Source organism: Megalopta genalis, chromosome 1 (genome assembly GCF_051020955.1).
Source record: "Megalopta genalis isolate 19385.01 chromosome 1, iyMegGena1_principal, whole genome shotgun sequence".
NCBI lineage: Eukaryota > Metazoa > Arthropoda > Insecta > Hymenoptera > Halictidae > Megalopta > Megalopta genalis.
This window is the reverse complement of record NC_135013.1, coordinates 11,752,483-11,775,149: the sequence shown is the minus strand read 5'-3', so window position 1 is coordinate 11,775,149 and position 22,667 is coordinate 11,752,483. Positions and strand designations below refer to the sequence as shown.

The following is a 22,667-nucleotide window of genomic DNA, read 5'->3' as shown; positions in this document are numbered from 1 at the left end:
TTCTGTGTCATTTTGTCTTATTTCCTTTATTATTTGTATCATTATATCTGAAATATTATTGAATATTAAGCAACCTGTTACTAAAAAACCTTACATGAGAGAAAAGGAACTATTACATACTTGAACGCGGCGCAAAAAGATATTATCGAGATCACAGATTAAACCGTGTGCAACAAAAAACGAGTAAGATTTTGAAGACCAGTGTCATCGAATTGACGAACGTGTTCCCCATTTCGGTTCGCGGTTTGACAAACTTTTGATCCTCCTCGACTCGAAATTGAACACGGTTTCGCAACGTTTTGCGGCCGCGGCGTTGGAACCGCGGGGAACGTTTCAATCGCGTCGGACAGAACGTGATCGCAATTTGTATCTGTACCGCGTTCGGCAAGCAAATTCGTGCGATAGAGATTTGTCTAAAACAGAAAGTGAAAGGTGCCGGTTGCGCAATCGCTCGCCGACCTATTAATATTAATTATAATTTACGCTCGGTGTATCGTCCGCCGACGATCTGCATAATTGTCTCGGCGTCGAAAGACAATCGAAAGAGAAAATATTCGTTACCTATAACCGGGGCGCACAGTGGCTCGCTTGTTCGTTTAATGAATCCCCAAGCTTAATTGCGCCGAGGCCCTTTGATTACCACGAATTACGCTCAATTCAAACCCCGCTGCCGGACGAAACGCGTCAGATCATCTTCAATCGTCTTCGTTAATCGACCGACCCACTCGGTTTATTAACACTTTCGCTTCGGTGTCACGCTGACGCGAGTGCAACCACGCTCGGAAGAGGAAAAAGCAAGCAACGCTTCCAGCACTAGGTTGCACGATTAGTAGACTGGGGATCTTAACGATTCATGAGATACGCGAAATACGAAACAATTAAAGCATTAGGGAGTCAATGAAGTCGTATTTTCAGCGCGCTGTTAGGTACATAACCGGGATGTGGGTCGTGACGATCTTAAATGCAGAAGCTTCCGCGTATGTGCATTTTTATCGATGTTTATACCATCGGCCTGCACTTTTACGAATGCTTCGAGCATCGCGGCGCATTCGAACCAAAGTCCCATTGAAATTCATCTAACAATCTGCTTGGGAGCGGAATTCTATTGCTGCATCAAATTCTGAATAGATTTAACCCTATCGATGCTTAATCTAGACATGGCACAGGCGAGAGCCAGTTTTTATGAAAAGTTTAATCTACTATGGTCTTTGTACGATTTATAACGCCGGTATAATGTAAGTATAATGCAAGTAACGCGATCCGAACGGCATTCGCACAACACGGATATAATATAAAGCCATGAAAATAACGTAAAAAGTGCTTCTTCTATTATACCGTTTTATTTTAGTCGGCACTAAAAGCGTTAAAGAACCGTAACATTTTTATACACCTAGCGCAGTAGAACCTCATTTATCCGCACCTTGTTTATACGAACGAAACGATGTTCTATGTCGGATATACGAACTCATAATTGAACCTTTATTATCCGAACTGCTGTCGAAGCATATCCTCGGATGCACGAACGCGTATTCTTGGTACGTAAGTGCATCATTAAATCGCAAAAGAAAGAAAACACGAAACGAATAATTCTTAGTGGCAAAATATAATCATTTTGACGAACAACGGACGAAATAATTTATTCTTAATAGTGATCTTGAAATTACGAAAATCGTTTTCTATTTCGATCGAAGGTTGTTAAATTACAGACGTCCAACGGTAAAACGGTAACTGTATCTGTTTTCTCGCGTTACCGGCTATAAACGTTCGAACCTGAGTTATCCTATCTGCAGTCTCGATTATCCGAACGAATAGAAACACGACGAGGGGGAGGGGGATAACTACCGAAACTTTATTATCGGAGCACCTCGTTTTGGATAAACGAGGTTCTACCGTAGAACGAAACTTTTCACGAGCGTTTAATCTTTTGCAGTCGAGCGACGACTTTAAGGCGCCATTAAAAATGATCGAATTTATTTGTGTGCAAGAGATTGTTCGAAGTGTGACTTTTGCACGAGTCACAGAATTCAATTTCATATGTATAAAATGCACCAGGGTTACATGAAATGGAAATACCGGTCACCGAGAAAGACGCGTTTAAATTTTTGTGTAGCGATACTGATCTCGTTCGTGTTAAGAATGCTCGATCAGCTCCAATTTGTTTAATATTAAAAACTTAGACGCGAGGTTTCGTAGACGTATATTTGAACCTATATTCTCCAAGAAATTGTAAAAAAGACTTCATTTTTCCAAAGATTCACACCGAATCCCCTTCAAGGTCTCAGATTTTATGATGTTTAATACAGAAGTCGTTTAAGTGAAACCTTTGAAATCCCTCCCAAGACGACTCTAAGGCATCGTTAAAAATTGTTACATGGCCTATTCGGAATAATGTTAACATCATCAAAGTCGTTTACAATTGAAAAACTCTTGAAAGTGTAACTGTCGCATGAGTCGCAGAATTCAATTTCGTATGTATAAAATGCCCCAGATTATACAAAATGAAAATAGCATAGATCGGAAAACTATTTTGGATTTCCAATTAAAATTGCTCCGACTGCGAAGCGTTAAGACCGCCACTGGCAAAATAGTCGCCGACGGAATAAGCAATCAATTATCTCGTGCTCGGTTTCGGCAAATTAGCGAGGAAACGAATCGAGATTCGAGTAAATACCGTTCACACGGTAAGCCACGTGCGAATTCCGCTCGGTTCAAAGAAACAGTTTAACACCGGGAAAGTTTTATGGCTTCCAGTCCGGCAGCCCAGCGTGTCAAGAGGAATCCACCGTATATGGTGTTCCGAAGACATCGACGGTTCTACTTTAGGTCTGCTGAATGATCGCGAATGACGTCGTTTCTGAGAAACGAGACATGCCCCGTTCATTGACGAATCTCGGGCGACTGGAACTCCGAAACGCCGTAAGAGAAAAACACGCGACCCGAATGTTCCCGAGATAAGACCACCATAAGGGGCACGAGATGAATGTGCGTGCTCTGTTTACGCTGTACGTGACGCTCTTTTTTCAGAACTGTGGGATTTCATCGGGATTTAATCGCGACCCTCTCTCTCTCTCTCGCGCGCGCTCTCTCTCTCGCTCTCTCTCCCGCACTCTCTCTCTCGCTCTCTCTCCCGCACTCTCTCCCTCGCTCTCTCTCTCGCTCTTTCTCTCGTTTTTGCGCTCTCTCGCTCTTTCTCTCGTTCTCTCTCTCGTTTTTGCGCTCTCTCGCTCTCGCTCTTTCTCTTGTTCTCTCTCTCGTTTTTGCGCTCTCTCTCTCTCGCTCTCTCTCCCGCACTCTCTCTCTCGCTCTCTCTCTCGCTCTTTCTCTCGTTTTTGCGCACTCTCTCTCTCGCTCTCTCTCTCGCTCTTTCTCTCGTTTTTGCGCTCTCTCGCTCTCGCTCTTTCTCTCGCTCTTTCTCTCGTTTTTGCGCTCTCTCGCTCTCGCTCTTTCTCTCGTTCTCTCTCTCGTTTTTGCGCTCTCTCTCTCTCGCTCTCTCTCCCGCACTCTCTCTCTCGCTCTCTCTCTCGCTCTTTCTCTCGTTTTTGCGCTCTCTCGCTCTCGCTCTTTCTCTCGTTCTCTCTCTCGCTTTCTCGCTCTCTCCCTCTATCGCTCTTGCTCTTTCTCTCGTTCTCTCTCTCGTTCTCGCGCTCTCTCTCTTGCTCTCGCTCTCGCTCTTTCTCTCGGTCTCTCTCTCTCTCTCATTAACGCGCTCTCTCTCGCTCTCGCACTCTCTCTCTCCTTCTCTGAGTCATGATTTTTAAGACACTATATTATAGCACTGCAAATTACGCAATGCAAATACAATCATTGATATTAACCTTCACATCAGTAAACGAAATATGAGCTTCGAATTGTAAGTTTGAAATTGTATAGTTTTGAACGTGGCGCTTGCGACAGTATGCATGTAGGTGTGCGTGTGAGTATCAAAGACAGTGCATTCAGTCTTCTATTCCATTTTCTTTGTTCGCAACGTTATCGTTGAATCAAAGAATATAAAATATACATACATTAATGCAAACTGCATAGTGCGTACATTTAATACTTCCCTCGCACGTATCATTTTAACGGTAAAATCGTTCAGCAAGTGCTTCTGCAGAGAGAACTACAAAATCGAGCAACTTGAATTCCCAAATATACATATTAGAAAGCGTGCAACGTTGTCACGACCGAAAATTTGCGTCGCTTCATCCGTTAGCAGACGCAAACGGATTCAAGACGGTTCGATCGATTCAAAATTCGATCGATCCAAAGTGTCGATTAACGTCTGCTCACGAGGATGGTAAACAGCTCGTTGTAACGATATCAGCACAAATATTTGTCGAGAAGCGAAGATAGAATCCAGCAGAAGAAGTATTTGTACAGGCAAACCGCGCGCGCGCGCGCGGGCGAACGGCGATTGAAACATTTGCGCTAAACGCTTGAAATTCAGATTTTATCTGGCCGCTTGTGCAAACCGCGCCAGAGAGATTGGTTTACCCTACTTTCGTCGCTTTCCACGGTTCCATAATAATTGCGGCAACGGCCCGCATAAATTCTCTTTCTGTCCCGAAAACAAAAAATTATCGCCGCTGGTGGCTTCGTTAGCGACGCTCTCGACTGTATCAATTGTTTCATGCGCGCGATGCGTTTCGAGGTTTTCCAACTCTTTACTCCCGATTGTTCGAAGCCGCCTATGGAAAACCGTGAATCCGTCGATGGCGTAGGTGTTCGTGAAATAGCCGGCGAGTTCAAAGTGGCAGACGCGACTAGCTGACTAGGCTTTCACTTTAATTCGTTCACGAAAGGCCGCGACCCGGCTCGAATCGCTAATCCGATCGATATATTAGTCAACCCTCGTACGATCCTCGGAAATTGCACAATGAGTACGATGTTTCATCCTTTTCCCGTTCGATGCGACAAATTTCATTCCACAAACTTTGCTTTTCCATCAGAATTTCATGCTTGACGAATTTCACGGATATTTATGCGAAATGAAAGTTGTCTGCATTTAACGCAAGCCACAGGAGCCAAGTGCAATTTTCCTTCTTTTTTATATAATTTTAATAAGGTAAATTAATACATCAACAGTCTCCGTTTATTTTAATCTTATCACTAGTTTAAATTTCACTCTCTCGACGATCGTGCAGAAGTTATTATACTTTATTGTGCAATAATCTAATGTAACAATACATGTTACTCTTCGTGTCATCAGTAATGTCTCCCTAATTGACGCTCACATTTTCCACAAAAATGGACAATTTGGGAAGAGGATATACGATTATTCGAGCCTTGCGGTTCGTTTTTATAGTTACGAATTGTCAACAACTACAAAAACGAGCTACAAGGCTCGAATAATCGTATCTCCTCTTCTCAAATTGTCCATTTTTGTGCACAATTTTAGCGTCAGTTAGGGAGACATTACTGTGTATCGTCAGCAAAACTCCATAATTCCGCGAGGAAATTGATTGTAAATGTTCTAAGTCAATAAAAAAGAACAATGCATACCATAAATGCACAAAATTCACAGCCTACTCATTAGTAACATTTGCACAGATTTTGACGTTGCACTTTTTCGAAATCAATTTCAATCCTCTCATTAAACTCGATGCAGATGGCTAATACTTCGAACTAGCTTTCGAAAGATTCTCGTAACAACCTGTATCTCGCAAATCATTTAGTAACTAACATTTTCCTCGATTGAACTTCTCAAGGAAGAAAATGCTGTCAGTATTATAACAGAAGACTAAAAATATTCCGGAAGAATATCGAATAGATCTTTCGATCGCCGCTGCAGATGCGGCGATCCCTGAACATTTCGTTTTCTCAAGGGCGCGTCTAGTGCCGAGAGTTGCCATAATTAACCGGTGGGAAGGGTTGGCCATGCTACCAGTATCGATGACCGGCACGTGAAGGTTCCCCGTACGGCCAGGATCCTCTGGTTTCTTAAAGGCAGTCATGATTCATTCATGAGACGCGGCTCGGATTCGATTGCATGCGCGAACCTAACCGGCCGAGGGAAACGAGCGAGGCGGCCACAATCGTAGGCGAGTTTTGTGATCCTCGGATGTGTGCACGCCGGGGAAGGCGCACATAGAGGAGAGCTCTCCTGGATAGCAATTTTTCACTCCATTCTACCGTCAACTATCGGGGCCCCAAGGTCGACGGAACTACACGATATTTGCCGTTCAGCCGCGGCTAGTAATTCCATTATACTTTTCCCATTAGCTCACAATGGCGTATTGAATCGGTTTAATTATTCGGTGCCCGGGAGAGGAGAGAGAGAGAGAGGGAGAGAGAGAGATAAGGAGAGAAACACAGGCTGGCGTTCTCGATCGCACGAAAAACACCGGTCGCTAATCCTCGGCGTTGCACAAGCTGCTATTCTCTTGCAGAGAGCGCATACAGTGCTGCGCAAAAGTATTGCTCCGATGCACATTTTGCGGTGCAAATACCGGAAACCAAAAATTGGCACGAATCTTCGTGTTTCAAATACATATACCTTGTACATTCTACGACGAAAGATTGTACAACAAAAGTTTTCTCCCAGCACGTTTCCTGTAGAGACGACACATTTCAATGTTCCATTGCTGGTCCCTTTTTGTAGGATCCTCTTTCAATCCCTTCGGCACCCCACCGGGCCCGAGGTACGACCCTGCAAAATCGTCGGTATGGCGCAAAAACTTTTAGCATACTGGGGATTTCTGTGCAAGATAAAAATGTTCTGCATCCATTACAAAAACTAGGAGTAACTTGGAAGTTGCATTCTTTCTTCAATAAGTTTCATAGGTCGAAAATAGTGCCATTGTTAAAGTGCCGACATTGTTAATTATATTTATCTTCCTATTGTTTCATAAATGACAGTCTCTCATTTTTGTCGTAGATGCACAAAGTCTGCAATCTAGTTATGTACTTCATTCTTGAACCGCTAACGACGTGGTCGCATGAGCGCTCGCATGCCATCGATATTGTTAAATTATATTTATCTTGCTACTGTTTCATACGACAGTTTCTCATTTTTATCGTAAATTCACAAAATCTGCAATCTAGTTATGTACTTCATTTTTGAACTGCTAACGACGCGGTCGCATGAGCGCTCGCATGCCCCGAGGTTAACCCGATTTCTGCCGGAGGACATTCCGGTCCAAACTGACCTAAGAGGAGCATTCGCACGCTCGTCGGAGGAACGACGAATGACTCGAAAATACGGAGAAACAATGGTGGTTACATAGCAATACAGTAATGTCTCTCTAATTGACGCCCAGATTGACCGCAAAAATGGACAATTTGGGAAAAGGAGATGCGATTATTCGAGCCTTGCGGTTTATTTTTATAGTTATAAATTGTCCACAATTATAAAAACGAGCCGCAAGGCTCGAATGATCGCATCTCCTCTTCCGAAATTATCCATTTTAGTGGACAATCCGAGCGTCAGTAAGGGAGACATTACTGTGGTTACATTTCTGTTATCGTTCACAGGTAATATTTTTTCTGATAAGTGTACGGTATCGACAGAATACGTTTATCTCTAAGCATGAACGTTCCTACCGTGGCAATACTTTTGCTCAGCACTGTATACTGCGAGCACCTCAGGCGGCGTACTCCAGCTCGAAAAACGATCGTGTCGAAACGCTGGAAAAGGAAGCAAGCGTCGACCTTCGACGCGAGGAAGAACCTACCCACGGATTTATCGACGAAAAGGTCAAGGCACTCGAGCGATGCCGGGATGTATGGAGCCGGTGTCAAGGCCGACATGGAGAACGTCAGAGAGCGTCAATTATTTTCTTTCCACTTTCGGCAATTTTATCGTACCATTAACTTATTACCCCATTAACGTCCGGTATTCCCGAGGAACACCCGATACCTCGCAGACATCTGTTAAGGATCCTACAATTTGATCTCGCGATTTTTCTTGGAAAACAAAACCTGCCGCCGCCTCGAGACTATTCTCTCCCTCTGCTTGCAAATAAACACGAAAGCTGACACACTAAACCATTAAATCACGTTGCATCTAATGAAACAAGGAACCTATAATCTTCTTGTAAGGATCTTTTAACGATCGACGTAGCTGCTCGGAAACTCGACGCTCCGGCTGGCTCAATAAAACCGTTAATGGACAAACGTAGAACACGAAAGCTATGCTAATTCCATACGCGGAGAATCGGCTGGCTTTTAAATCGGGCGCGATTACAGCTGGAGCAACAACCGCCGGATTTTCCTGGTGTTGTTATAAACAATCGTGGCGAGGGAAAGTGACGCGGGCAAGAGAGTAACAACCGGTCGGGATTCGTCCGAGGGCCTCGCGTGAGAAAAATTTCCTGAGAATGTTTAGCGTGCTGTTAATGGCGAGTACACACAATTGGGGATGCGCGCAACTCGTGCCGCGATATCCCGTTGCGAGCTCGTTTCTTGGTACACCGACTCGTGGATGTTGAATCGCGGCTCCGACACCGCACGAATACCGGAGGATCCGGTGAGGATCGTTATCGCGAGGCATTTCTCGCGCGAAAGAACCCGCGAGCCTGTTCAAATTAAGGAACACCTAGGCGGCCTATTCTGTTTTTTTCTTCTTCGTCTTCTTCTAACGGCACTCCTCGTTTCGACACTTCCTCGAAAACGGATCCTCCGCACTTTTTTCATGCCAATCTCGATTTCTTCAACCTTCTTTCGTTCTCTCGTTTCCGGTCTTTATTTGTTTCTTACGTTTTACACTAGAACTATCGAGCATTAAACGCGGCGGCTACCTTGTGCTCCTTTGGAATCAACAACGTTGCACAATTTTTCTTGCAAAATACATCTGGATAAAAGCGTATCCAATAGCCGCCGGTAAAAGCATCTTTGCAGTCTCGGTGATTGCAAAGTCGAGAATCTGAAGTCCGTTATTTTGCCGAGTTTCGGTGGGTCTAGTGCTGAATTGGTAAAATGGCGAAGCACTGGTAGAATGATAAAATGATCTTGAATTGGTTCAAAAGAATTCTTCAAATAGTGTACACACGGAGCATTGGTGAAATGGCGCAGAATTGCTAAACATGGCGAATACAAGAAGATATGTTAAAGCGATAAACGCGCGAAGAATTGTTAAAATTGATAAACGGTACAGGATTACTGGTAAAAGTAATTTTTCAGTAATCAATGATCGGTTCGGTGTCAATGTCTCCAATTCGATCTTTGCGACCGACTACAGTAATGTCTCCCTAACCTAAAGTTGTGCACGAAAATGGATAATTTTGGAAAAGGAGATACGATCATTCGAGCCTTGTAGCTCGTTTTTGTAGTTGTTGACAATTCGTAACTATAAAAACGAACCGCAAGGCTCGAATAACTATAAAAAAACGAGTCACAAGGCACGAACAATCGTATCTTCTCTTCCAAAATTGTCCATTTTTGTGCACAATCTGAGCGTCAATTGAAGAGACATTACTGTATATTATTCGGAATAGTATTTCAAATAACATATGTTAGACGAATACAGTAATTTCTCCCTAATTCGCGCTCAGATTGCGCACAAGAAGGTACAATTTTGGGGGACGCCTTGCGTCTCGTTTTTATAGTTGTTGAAGAATAAAATAGTAAAAACAGTAGAATAAAATAATAAATATCAATAACCTTGACAATCGATAACCATAAAAAACGAGCCGCAAGGCTCGTATCTCCTCTTCCAAAATTCTCCATTTTTGTGTACAATCTGAGCGTCGATTAGGGAGGCTTTACTGTACTCTACAAATATTTTAACGATAAAGAAGGGACATTTTTACTGTTTCTGGACTGGAATGCATTAGTGTGATTGTGTCAATTACTGTGCCCGTTAAAGCGACGTTCCAAGATTTCGACTAATTAAACAGTTTATTTTACTTATATCACAATTCTTAAAACATTTAAATTATATATCGATGTCTCTTATACGAGTACGAATTTTTTCATAAACGAAACATCATAAAGATACGATTATTCGAGCGTTGCGGTTTGTTTTTATAGTTACGAATTGTCAACAATTATAAAAACGAACCGCAAGGCTCGAATAATCGTGTCTCCTCTTCCCAAATTGTCCATTTTTGTGGAAAATGTGAGTGTCAATTAGAGAGACATTATTGTATTTAGCAAGTATAATTAACACAGTACCTTCCAAACATTGCCAATAGCAAGTAGAAACGAATACTAAACCTACCATGTCGATCAAAATGATCTCGCATCGATTATCTTAAAATTGTTGTGAGACGATGGAAACTCTTCCTTAAGAAACGATAGAACAAATTCCGTTCTCCAAGCTTACATCGTAACAGTAATGGAAAAAAGTTTAAATAAATTCGGTCCTATGATTCTCGTAATGCAAAGCACGTATCAGTCACTTTTAGAGCTCGCTAGGATTTCGTGTGAAACGATGCTCCTAAAAATATTCCTGCAAAATCCGACGGACTCGAAGCGAGGATTACCGGACTCATTACCATAAGTTTCCTTAATTCCCTGTAAAGCGACGAGACAGCGTCTGGTGTCGGTTACATAACGTATTTTTCCACCACGTGGAACGACTTTCTCGTTAAACGGCTCGACTCGACTCGACGAAATTCGTGCCGATTCCAGCGACCTCGGTTACACGCTGCCCGCGCCAGAAATCGGATTTAAATGATCCGCGAGGTCGTGGTCGGGCAGGTGTGCACGCGCGAAGCGTAACGCGCGTCTAGGATCGGCGGAATCGAGTAAAAAGAGAAAAACACGGCGGAATTCGAAGGAAGCACGCACAGGCGGCTTGCTCCGTTCCACCTGGCAACTGACAGCTGCGGCGTGGTCGACTCGATTCGCGTTAGAAAAATCGAGGGAGAGAGAGAGAGAGAGAAAGAGAGAGAGACGGCTGGGCCGTGTATACCTGTTAGTCCGCAGATTCCCACCTGTTGATTCAGCGGCGTCTCGGGTGCGGGTCGGCGCGTTGCTACGCGGGCCTGGCGAGCGTTATCCAGGATGACGGACCGGTCCAAGTCCGTGGATGGCACAGCGGAGAGCAAACGAGACTGAGAACTGGCCGATGGACGACGCAAAGATAGGCAGACAGAGAGAGAAAGAGAAAGAGAGAGGAGAACGAGGTAAGCACATCCACTGATTTACACGCACAGCACGTTAACGCGCCGGCTGGGTTAATCCTGCCCCCGGTGTGGCCACGTGATCGATATTAACGGGAGGTCGATATTAACACGGGGGCTCCGAGCGTGTTCACCGCGATGACATGACCGGGGCGCTTCGATCAAACGTGGACAACAACGTCAGTGCACGGCGCAGCGTCCTTTGCAGCGTCTGACACGGACAGAAAGGACACCGTCGTCATTCTATGTACAGTCGCGACGAGGCCCTAACCGCGATCCACTACGCGCGAGCGCTGACACACGACTGCGGCCGTAACCGGGCGACGGCATGGCCGAGCCGCGCAACCGAGCCGAGCCGAACGCTAGCGAGCCTAGCCGAGGAGAGACGAGCTCGACCGAACCCACGAGATGGAATGCACGCGGCGGAAATCAGGCGGGATCGGAATCGGGATCGAGCCTGGGCTCGGGATCGGGCTCGGACTCTCCGGTTCGAAGCCGATCCAAGGCAAACGACCGCTCTACCCCGCTTCTTTCGTTCCTCGTCTCGCCTCGTCTCGCCGTCGTACCTCGTCTTTCTTCTCCTTCCTCTTCTTCCTCTTCTCCTTCTTCTCCTTCTGCTTCTCCTTCTTCTCCTTCTTCTTCTTCTTCTTCTTCGACCGTTCTGCCCCCACCTATAATCTACGTCTATTATCCTCCGCGCGCCGAGTTTCTTATATTCTCTATATACACCGGCCGAAATTTCCATAAACTCTGTTTTTTTCAGGATTTCAAACGTAGCGCTGGAACGTCCGAATCACAGTAGTTCGCTCGAGTAACTATGAAATTTCAATGGCACGATAATCGACACATTTTCATTGTTTGTGTTTAAACCGATCACCGCACCATCTCTGATCAAGTGGCGTAATATGGATCGATAACTACAGTCTAACCTCTTTCCCGCGAAATTTTTGTCACGTATCCAGTAGAACAACATGGCGCAGTGTCGGTGAAAAGAGAATCTTATGGTCCTCGATTAAGTGATAAAAATGTCATTGTGTTGTCGAAGCGTCGAAGTAGTTTTGGTGAACTGGATAAGTGTTTTAGAATAAGTGAGAAAGAAAAGACAACAAGTGTTAAATTGTCTGAGCATCCGAGAAAGAAGTTGAGCATATTTCTGCACTTGGCCCACTTAGCTGAAATGGATATCTATATATATTACGTTTAGCGGTTATTGGTAAGTTGCTGCAACAGATTCGTATTTAATAGTAGAAATCTGCTACGTTTCTGGATGTATAATCTTAGTAATGAAACAGCTCGCAATAACATTTAAAAGATTAACGCTAGATTTACGAAGCACTAAAAGCAGCTGTTTTATATTAGTTCATGAATGTAACAGCGAGGCATTTGCTCCGACTTTTAACGAGTGTTACTGGAATTAAAATAATCGTCTCCGGTGTCATTTCGTCCTAGATCAAACATGAAGTCTGCGGAGTAGCAATTTCTAAGGATTTTTTTATGGATTCTTCTTTTTACAAATACAAATAATTCTAGTGGTTTGCGATGTTGGCTTCCGATTCTAATTAACGCGATGTCTAAACTCCGTCAGCGATTTTTATCGCGATCGAATTTAGAAGATCGATTCTGATCGAAAATGGGACATCGATAAAGCGGAAAGAGATCTAACCTTTCCGATTTGTTGCAGTCACCTGAGATGGTCGAAGAGATTTTCGATTCTTCCAGTTTTCAATATTCTGTCATTTGCGACTAATTTTAATTCATTATTCCTCCACCGTACAATCGGCGAATTCAAATTCGTCTTGGTTCTTTTGCCACAGTGTCATCTTGGCACCGGGAGATAAATCAAGGTGGGATCATAAAGGATGTCTAGAAGATGACTCGTTAAAGTGCTCTTTGATTTAAGTACTTCGGTGCCCCTTTGAAGGTCGCAGCAATTAAAGTTGCATCGTCCCCACTGTATTCTCGAACACAAGCCCGCTATTGTGTATTATTTACGCGAGCAGCGGTACAAAGTGGAAATAGTTCTCTGCTGGCAATCTCCTTTGGTAGAGGTTCGCGAAAACAATTATAACCTTAAAGGTACTGCGAGAGAGTCGAGGATTCTACGACTGCCGGTGTTAACCCGGCGCGGACTTTACGAGAGTACACGGTGCACGTAATTCAGAAAAGTGTTGATACTCGAGTGATTTCTTGACACCTTCAAGACGATTAGTCACGGGCATCGTTAGAAAGTCAACAGCACAGTTCTTCAGGATTTGTTTGTTAATACGTTTACCACTGAATATGTATAGGCTCTAACACCTAATCCGCGATGTTGTTTCAATTTCTTATTCAACAGACGCTCGTATCAACGGGTCTCGCCGGCAAACCTGTTTTTGCAAAACATTGAACTCGGCTCGTTCCTCGTAGAAACGTAATACATAGAAACATCCACGATACCGATGTTCTATTGTGCAAAGCGACTCCTAGCAATTAGCGACTTTACCGAATAAACGGATACGATAGCAGGCGAAAAACCTGCAGGAATTAGAAAAAGTAAATTCCATTATCTGGACAGTCTCTGCTTAAATAGCCGAAGCAAAGTGTCGGGAACGCGCGGCTGTTCCATTATCCGAACTCTTTCATCTTATCAAGTTAGACACAGTGGTCTCAGCGGTGCGCGCTGACTAGCACGGCTGGGTTAATCCTTTATCCGACGCCTAAGTGGAACCAATTCGTCATTGCTTTCGAAGCGCATTATTATTTCAGAGAGTAACTCGCCCGGGAGAAAGCTATTTATCTCCGCGAGGCCTCGGAGTAGGTGTAGCGGATTTGTCAAAAGGGGGGGGGGGGGTAGAAGGGAACAAAAAGCGGCACAACACCTGGGATGTTCTTTCGTGTAGCGTTTGTTTCGCCGAGCACCAACCCACGTCGCATTTGCATATCCCGGAATGTGAAATTGAAGATGATAAATAAGAGCAAAACCCGCTTAATGGCGAAACCGGGTACCGCGACGGCAAAGGGGTGGGGAGGGGGGCGGCGGGCGAGCAGCGCGCAAAAATTCCCGGCGTATCGCGTACGCGATATCCTTTTATTCCTCTTTCACCGTCAAATCGAATGTTATCGTTAATCACATCGGATCCCGGCGACGAAGACGAAGTGGCTCCCTGACGAATTTACATTAGCGTCTCCCAGAGGTCCTTGCAATTAGAGTGTCATGCCGCGCTCCGTGGACGACCATACTAAAATCGTAAACAGGCACAGCTTCGATTCGAAAGTCTCCGAGAAAACTATTCGATCGATCGACTTGTCCTCGCGCGTGCAGATAAACAATGATTAAATGACCTCGAGGAACCTAATAGTTTCGCAAAAACCGCACGTTTAACCCGAGAAAGATAACCTACGTCGCAGAGGCGCCTGCGAAATAAACAACTGACTGCACCGTTTTCATAGAGGTCTAGTGATTTAAGTTTAAAATTACTTAAAATATAAAAAAATATAATATAAATGCATTTTATTTTTACAATAATGCCAAACCTTTAAAATGACTAGATTAACTTAAATAAATATCCATTGTTAGTATAAAATTGACGCCTTAGAAAAGCATGCGCCTCTGAAGCGTATGGTTATCTTTTACGTACGTTGTCATATGGTTATCTTTCTAGGGTTAACCATGCTTTCTGTGTAGCCAGGCGCGATACTATGCAAGCGCGTTCCATTTCCGTTGGACACTATTATTACGTCAAAAAAATCGTACATGTTTCTCGAACACGAGGCTAAATGTCTTAAAAATTATAAACAATGAATCAATCTTTGAACTTATTTCCACTTGATCGCTGAACAGAAAAATGACGTCATTCAATTTCCTCGTGACAGAAACTTCTGCGCATACATAGAAAATAGAACATGTGTACGTATTTAACAAAGTTTGTACGGTCAAATCTTTGCGGATAAGGATTTTTTACAATACTAAGAGTATTTTCTTCAGAGGCTTAGATTATGTATCGAAGCCTTAATTTGTGAGGAAAATCAACAATATATCACGGTCTTTCGTTGTGTACACAATCAAATTATTTATTTATTTATTTATTTATTTATTTATTTATTTGAACAGGATAACCCAATAGTACAAAGAGGAATACAGTAATGTCTCTCTTATTGACGCTTAGATTGTACACAAAAAATGGACAATTTTGGAAGAGGAGACACGATTATTAAAGCCTTGCGGTTCGTTTTTATAGTTATAAATTGTCGACAACTATGAAAACGAGCTGCAAGGCTCGAATAATCGTGTCTTCTATTCCCAAATTGTTCCTTTTTTTGCACAATCTGAGCGTCAGTTAGGGAAACATTACTGTATAAATATTTAACGATAAGATTTGAGGAGGCATTGGTAATAGATATTATATGTTCAGATTGAGTTATAACTAGATGCGGATTAAGGATTCTTTTATACGTATGCGTTGACGTATCCACAAAAGATCACTAGGGAAGTACACATTATTCGCATTAACCCGAGAAAGATAACCTACGTCGCAGAGGCGCCTGCGAAGACTGTTGATTTTTGTTAATTTTTCATAGAGGTCTAGTGATTTAAGTTTAAAATTACTTAAAATATAAAAAAATGTAATATAAATGCATTTTACTTTTACAATAATGCCAAACCTTTAAAATGACTAGATTAACTTAAATAAATATCCATTGTTAATATAAAATTGACGCCTTAGAAAAGCATGCGCCTCTGAAGCGTATGGTTATCTTTTACGTACGTTGTCATATGGTTATCTTTCTAGGGTTAATGGCCATACGATCGATACCAGTACGCTATACAAAACTACGTTTCTGCAACTTTTGAAATAAAACGTGTAACCGTATAATCGTATATAATGTCGCCTCTATGTCGACATTCGTCCGTGAAGGGTTAAAACTGTTTTTCATTAATACCGTGTGACTTGTGTCGGACACGAGTGGTCAAGGTTCCAACGCGTTATTTATGCCTGTTTATTATTTCGAACTACCGATAATATTTCTAAACGGTGAATTAACGGACTCCTCCGGCGTCTAATCTCATAATCGCGTCGTAAAGGGACACGTCGCGTCGGTAGAAAGTTTCGCTCCTGTTGGCGACGCCCGAAGTCGGCCGTCGGCCATAAAACGAAATTCAACGATAACGGATTACCCGGTCGAGCGTATACGGACGAGTGTTTATCGTGGACATCGGTGGCCACGCCGCACGGCGAAGGTACACTTTCGATACCATAAAAATCGCCCTGGCCCCCTAGTCCCCGTCCCCCACCTCGCCGCCCGCGCCCTCACCCACGCGTGTTCCCGTCCCATAAAATTCTGACTAAAACGCCGCATTCCCGGCCGTTTATTACATGTTTACGAGTATACTTACATAATGTCGCGTGTGTACAAGCCACGGGGACGTTCTCTTACGAATGTGGTGTGGACGAACAATAAAAAAAAAAGGAAAAAGGAAAGAGCAAGAAAAGAAAAACGGATCGTCGATAGCTCGTGTTGCGTCGACTTTCGAAAATGCATATACACGCTCGCGGATTAAAACGCGCTGTCGTCCCGGGTAATGGACTCTCGAGATTCGCTTTTAAAGTGCCCCGGGAAGGGCCCGACCGTTTATGCGAACGGCGACTCGGCTGAGAAATATGATCGGACAACGCCAATGATCGATTCCCCATTAACTCCTCGTAGAAAGTTTTTCGGACGCCCTCCGACTGTTGCGCTGTTGCGCCGCCTCCTCTTTTCTACAGCTCCGTAAATTTCCGAACATTGGTTTACACGTCGATATCGGCGTCCTTGGTGGTCTACAATTTTTCATTGTGAAATTTGCCAAACGGGCTCTTCGGGGACCGGAACGACTTACGGAGGAGGAGAACAGATGTCTTGGACTGTGCCGAATCGAGCTATCAATGTCATTTTATTCTTCGTATCATCAAAGTTCGATTCGCTTTCGACTAATCAGCTTGGATGACTAATCAGTTTTTGATTATTCGCTAGTTTTACAGTAATATTTCCCTAATTGATGCTCATATTGTCCACAAAAATTGTACAATTTGGGAAGAGGAGCCTTGCGAATTCGAACCTTACAACTCGTTTTTGTAGTTACCGAGTTTCAACAGTCATAAAAACGAGCTGCAAGGCTCGAATAATCGTATCTCCTCTTCCCAAATTGTCCATTTTTGATCATCAAAATCAACAATCTGAGCGTTAGTTCGGGAGATATTAATGTCTCTCTAATTATTGATGCCCAGATATTGCGGACGAAAATGGACAATTTGGGAAGAGGAGATACGATTATTCGAGCCTTGCGGTTTATTTTTATAGTTATAAATTGTCCACAATTATAAAAACGAGTCACAAGGCTCGAATAATCGTATCTCCTCTTCCCAAATTGTCCATTTTTGATCATCAAAATCAACAATCTGAGCGTTAGTTCGGGAGATATTAATGTCTCTCTAATTATTGATGCCCAGATTTTTTTGCGGACGAAAATGGACAATTTGGGAAGAGGAGATACGATTATTCGAGCCTTGCGGTTTATTTTTATAGTTATAAATTGTCCACAATTATAAAAACGAGTCGCGAGGCTCGAATAATCGTATCTCCTCTTCCCGAATTGTCCATTTTTTGTGTACGATCTGAGCGTCAGTTAGGGAGACATTACTGTATTTAGCATGCAGATGCGTCCTAAGTATTAGATTAAAAAGGATATAAAAAGAGGAACAAAAGTAAGAATTTTCAATAATATCGTGTTACATTTTTACAAAATATGACTATTTAACAAGAAATAGTAAAGGAAACCTATTGATCGCTTTTTCACTACACCGTGATTGCAATAAAATTTCACCGACGCCATCGCTATGAGTATAAATTACACGTTTCGCTATTTACAAAAATATGGATAGCATTTGCTAGTACAAAAATGATAACAGGAAAGTACAATACATTCGCTAATAAATAATGGGGTACATGATAACTGATAATAGCCACATTAACAGCATCAAGCAAGCACTCTAGATAAAAGTCTTATAGTAATTTCATCGAGTTAGCACCTTTGCATCCGAACGCAATGTCCCATAATGCGGAAGAATTTTCCGACTGTAGTTTCGGAGTCTCTTATTCGATTGTCTCCGAGACACCGATGTTCCCTCGTTAATCACCGTGATTACGCTGTTTTTCGCGTGGCGCAATCGGCCAGGAAAGACGCCTTTGTGTCCTGCTGGCCGGACCAAGAGACTGTCGAGACAACCGACATTGCTAAATTTGGGATCCGCGAGCCTTGCGATTGCGCAACTTGACCCGTTTCCGACCGAGTTTGGGTGTACGCCGGTGTCTAACAACCTGATTTACAGATATACTCTGTTTTTCGAGATTAATATATCGAAGCATTGCATTTATCGGACTTAGCTAGCATTGCAGATTTACTGCCAGATAAGAGTCTGATAAGAGGATTTTTATCGTCCCATATTTTGCAAAAGGAAGATCATTCCTTAGGTGCATTGTAATGTCAAACTCGTTGCTTCTATTTCACGCTGTCTTATGTTGAACAGTGGAAAAGTTCATTGATGAAAAAAAGTTCATTTATATAAACACCATTCGGATGAACTGTATGTTAGCAACATTGATTAAGTGAATGAAAGATCATAATCAGTGGTGGCAGGCAGGTGGACTCCTACTATTACAAACTCATATTATAGTCATATTATATTGATTATGCGAATCATTCAGATGAACTATATGTTAGCAACATTGATTAAGTGAATGAAAGATCATAATCAGTGGTGGCAGGCAGATGGACTGCTACTATTATAAACTCATATTATACTCATATTATATCGATTATGCGAATCAACTTGCTTCCCAACGAATTCCTATAAATTTTGCTGTAGTATTCTAGGAGATCATAAGAAACATTGCGTAATATTGGGATATCTTGTGCTAGATGCGTCTAGTTTCTACTGAAAAATAGTAAAAGTATCCTTGAAGAAGAAAACACGAATCGTGTAGGTCTCTTCAAGATCGAATCTCTCGGTCATGTTATCTGCATTTTTAGAAAGTTCGATAGCTCGATAATTGTGAAAGTATCCTAAATTAGGGGCCATATCGCTTTACCGAAGTCACTCGAGAACTCCGGCACATCTTCTAATTAAGTACCCATGTTTAGAGAGTGAATATGAAATCATCGAAAAGAATGATCATCGTTTCACAGGTCTCTCAAGGAAGTCCGAGGGAGCTGGCGATATTTTTCTTCGGCACCGGACGATGGTACGAGCATTCAATTGCTACGATCGTTTTCGTTCGACGGGATCGATTTCCCCTAAAAATGTCGAACGCCACGAGAGAAACGTTAAATCACTTTGACGCCGCGCGGATCACTCCGCGAAATTTGATTTATATGCCTTAGGAGAGGATGCAATTTATGTTCCCTTGACTAATACGCTCGGTACAAGCCGCGATTATCAAAAAATAAAACTGCGATCATGATTTATTGCTCGTTTCGCTTCACTCGGTTTATCGGCCTCCTCTTCCCCGCCCCCTCTTCCCTCGTTCCGCGCCTCGTCGCTGGCGTTCGCGGCGCGTGCATTGTCTAATCCCGACGATTGTTGTTTTGACGTCTATTAAACGTCAATCCGGCTCGGACAATTTGCCAGACGCGACGGTGTTCCTCGTGTGACGTAGCGACTTTTGCACGAGGCTCGATAAAGCACGCACACCGCGACGCCGGTCATTCGATATCTAATCCCGTTAAATTAATCCTATTCTCTGTGCCGCGATCGCGAGGACGCGGCAACGTGACGTTAAGTTAAGCGATCGTAAATCACCAGTTGTGGTTTTCTCGACGTCTCGACATTGAGACACATCCGGCGTCGTTCCACTTCGGAAATGATAGCGAAAAAAAATTGTTCGCCTCTGGCCGCACGTGAACAAGCCTCGATCAAATCCGCGCAGAATTAACGGCTGCTCCTCGGGATGACGATTCAATCGCGAAACACAGTCGAATCCTTGCGTTATCGCCTCTTCGAACTGTGAAACGATTGTTGAATTAAAGCGATGACTTATGAATAGACCGCGGATTTTATGCATTCGTAACAGAAAAGCGTGGGCGATACACAGAACGGTGAAGACATCAAGGTTTGCGAACCTTGCCACATCGTTTCAAACATACTGAAACGATCACCAGTCGAGATAATCTACTATTCGATACCTGTTACTTGAGGCAGAACATTGTTATTTCGCAGAAAAATCGGAGATCTACCGATGAAGAGGTACAATAATGTCTCCCTAACTGACCTTCAGACTGTCCACAAAAATGGACAATTTTGGAAGAGGAGATACGATTATTCGAGCCTTGTAGCTCGCTTTTTATAGTTGCTGACAATTCGTAACTATAAAAACGAATCGCAAGGCTCGAATAATCGTATATCCTCTTCCCAAATTGTCCATTTTTGTGGAAAATGTGAGCGTCAATTAGGGAGACATTACTGGTGACACGAAGAGTAACATGTATTGTTACATTAGATTATTGCACAATAAAGTATAGTAACTTCTGCACGATCGTCGAGAGAGTGAAATTTAAACTAGTGATAAGATTAAAAGAAACTGAGACTGTTGATGTATTAATTTACCTTATTAAAATTATATAAAAAAGAAGGAAAATTGCACTTGGCTCCTGTGGCTTTTGTTTAGCCTTCTGTTGTTCGTATTTGATTTAATACCGACAGCATTTTCTTCCTTGAGAAGTTCAATCGAAGAAAATATTAGTTAACTAAATGATTTACGAGATACAGGTTGTTACGAGAATCTTTCGAAAGCTAGTTCGAAGTATTAGCCATCTGTATCGAGTTTATTGAGAGGATTGAAATTGATTTCGAAAAAGTGCAACGTCAAAATCTGTGCAAATGTTACTAATGAGTAGGCTGTGGATTTTATGCATTTATGGTATGCATTGTTCTTTTTTATTGACTTAGAACATTTACAATCAATTTCCTCGCGGAATTATGGAGTTTTAAAATTGTGCTAAAATTGTGCACAAAAATGGACAATTTGAGAAGAGGAGATACGATTATTCGAGCCTTGTAGCTCGTTTTTTATAGTTGTTGACAATTCGTAAATATAAAAACGAATCGCAAGGCTCGAATAATCGTATCTCCTCTTCCCAAATTGTCCATTTCTGTGGACAATCTGAGCGTCAATTAGAGAGACATTACTGTATATTCAAGACAAAACAGACTACAGCAATGTTTCCCTAATTGACGCTCAGATTGCCGCACAAAAATGGACAATTTGGGAAGAGGAGATACGATTATTCGAGCCTTGTAGCTCGTTTTTTTATAGTTGTTGACAATTCGTAACTATAAAAACGAATCGCAAGGCTCGAATAATCGTATCTCCTCTTCCCAAATTGTCCATTTCTGTGGACAATCTGGGCGTCAATTAGAGAGACATTACTGTATCATCGCGAGACCGCGGATCTTTATACAAAATAAAAATTATGTTCAACAATTGCAACAAGGACGAGTCATATAGCAATTTCATTCTTTCTTTAATAATTTAAATGAGTTGAGAATAACACGTAGAAGTCCTTAAGTTTTTTAAATATTTTTGTCGTTTTCAATTGTAATTGCCCATTATGTCGTAAATGCATAAAATCCGCAATCTAATCATCATTAAACGGCGGATCTTTATGCAAAATAAAAAGTTCCTAAATCAATTGCAAGGAACAAAAACTAAATAAAAATGTGTATTTCTTCTCTCAATGGTTCTAATAAATCGAAGAAAACGTAAGAACATTTTTTTAATTTCACTAATGTCTTTATTGCTGGGTATTTCGCCTAGTCTATTTTTATCTTAAATGCATAAAATCCAATATATTATTACAGTTCGCAAATTCGTAGATCTTACAAGTGTTTATTTATCAACGAGTTTAAACCTGTTGGTACACGAAGCTAATTAAACTTATGGACGGAACTAATAAAATCGACACGGTTACAATATTTGTTCGCATTTATAAAAAATCCCATTCTGCCGCTCACAGTTTGCTCGGTCGAAAGCATCGTTGAATTTTTGTTCTTTCGGTGCCGAAGGAGTTTGTTAGCACTGGACCGGTCTCGCGAAATTTTAATTCACGCTGTCTGCGATTGAATCAGCGATAGCGTCGGCGCGAATTGTAATACGAAATTGAATTTTCTTATACGTGTCTAGGAGAGAGGAGGAAAGAAAGAGGATAAGAGAAAGAGAAAGCACGCTCGCAGGCCGTGGCGCTGATTGCGAGAGACACGCAACAATCGCTGCAATTGACCGCGTAATAGAAACGCGTTATGCAGTCTACGGCAGGGGCCGGTAGGTATACCGGTCGACCTTGAGAATGGACATGATTCCTTAACGCGCGTTTTCCCTTTTACGGAAGGGTTCCGCGTTCGCGTAATTGCCGAGCTATATTGCCCCGGCCGGCGAAATTTCAGCTGTCGATACCGGCCCCCGAAAAATTTCAGCTGCTCCTCCCCTTCCGTCTTCTTAACGCGTTAACTACACGTCCGACGCACAAACACGCCCGTGATCCATCGATTATTCTCATTAAACGCGTTTTACGCGACTTACTTAGTTGCCGGGCGAACCATTATTTTTGGT

At 42.6% G+C, this 22,667-nt stretch overlaps 1 protein-coding gene across 3 annotated transcripts in view; it reads right to left on the bottom strand.

Moving 5' to 3' along the window:
- The window catches only part of Shrm (shroom), a 480,715-nt gene that overhangs the window by 360,471 nt on the left and 97,577 nt on the right, over positions 1 to 22,667 (bottom strand). The window contains exon 1 of one of the 3 annotated variants that reach the window (XM_076521401.1): positions 10,835 to 11,364. The exons of 1 other annotated variant lie outside the window; for it this stretch is intronic. The gene's annotated coding sequence lies outside the window, so the exon portion shown is untranslated. Of the gene's footprint in view, positions 1 to 10,834; positions 11,365 to 22,667 lie in introns of those variants that run through there. One more of the 3 variants, XM_076521403.1, reaches the window with a different exon arrangement.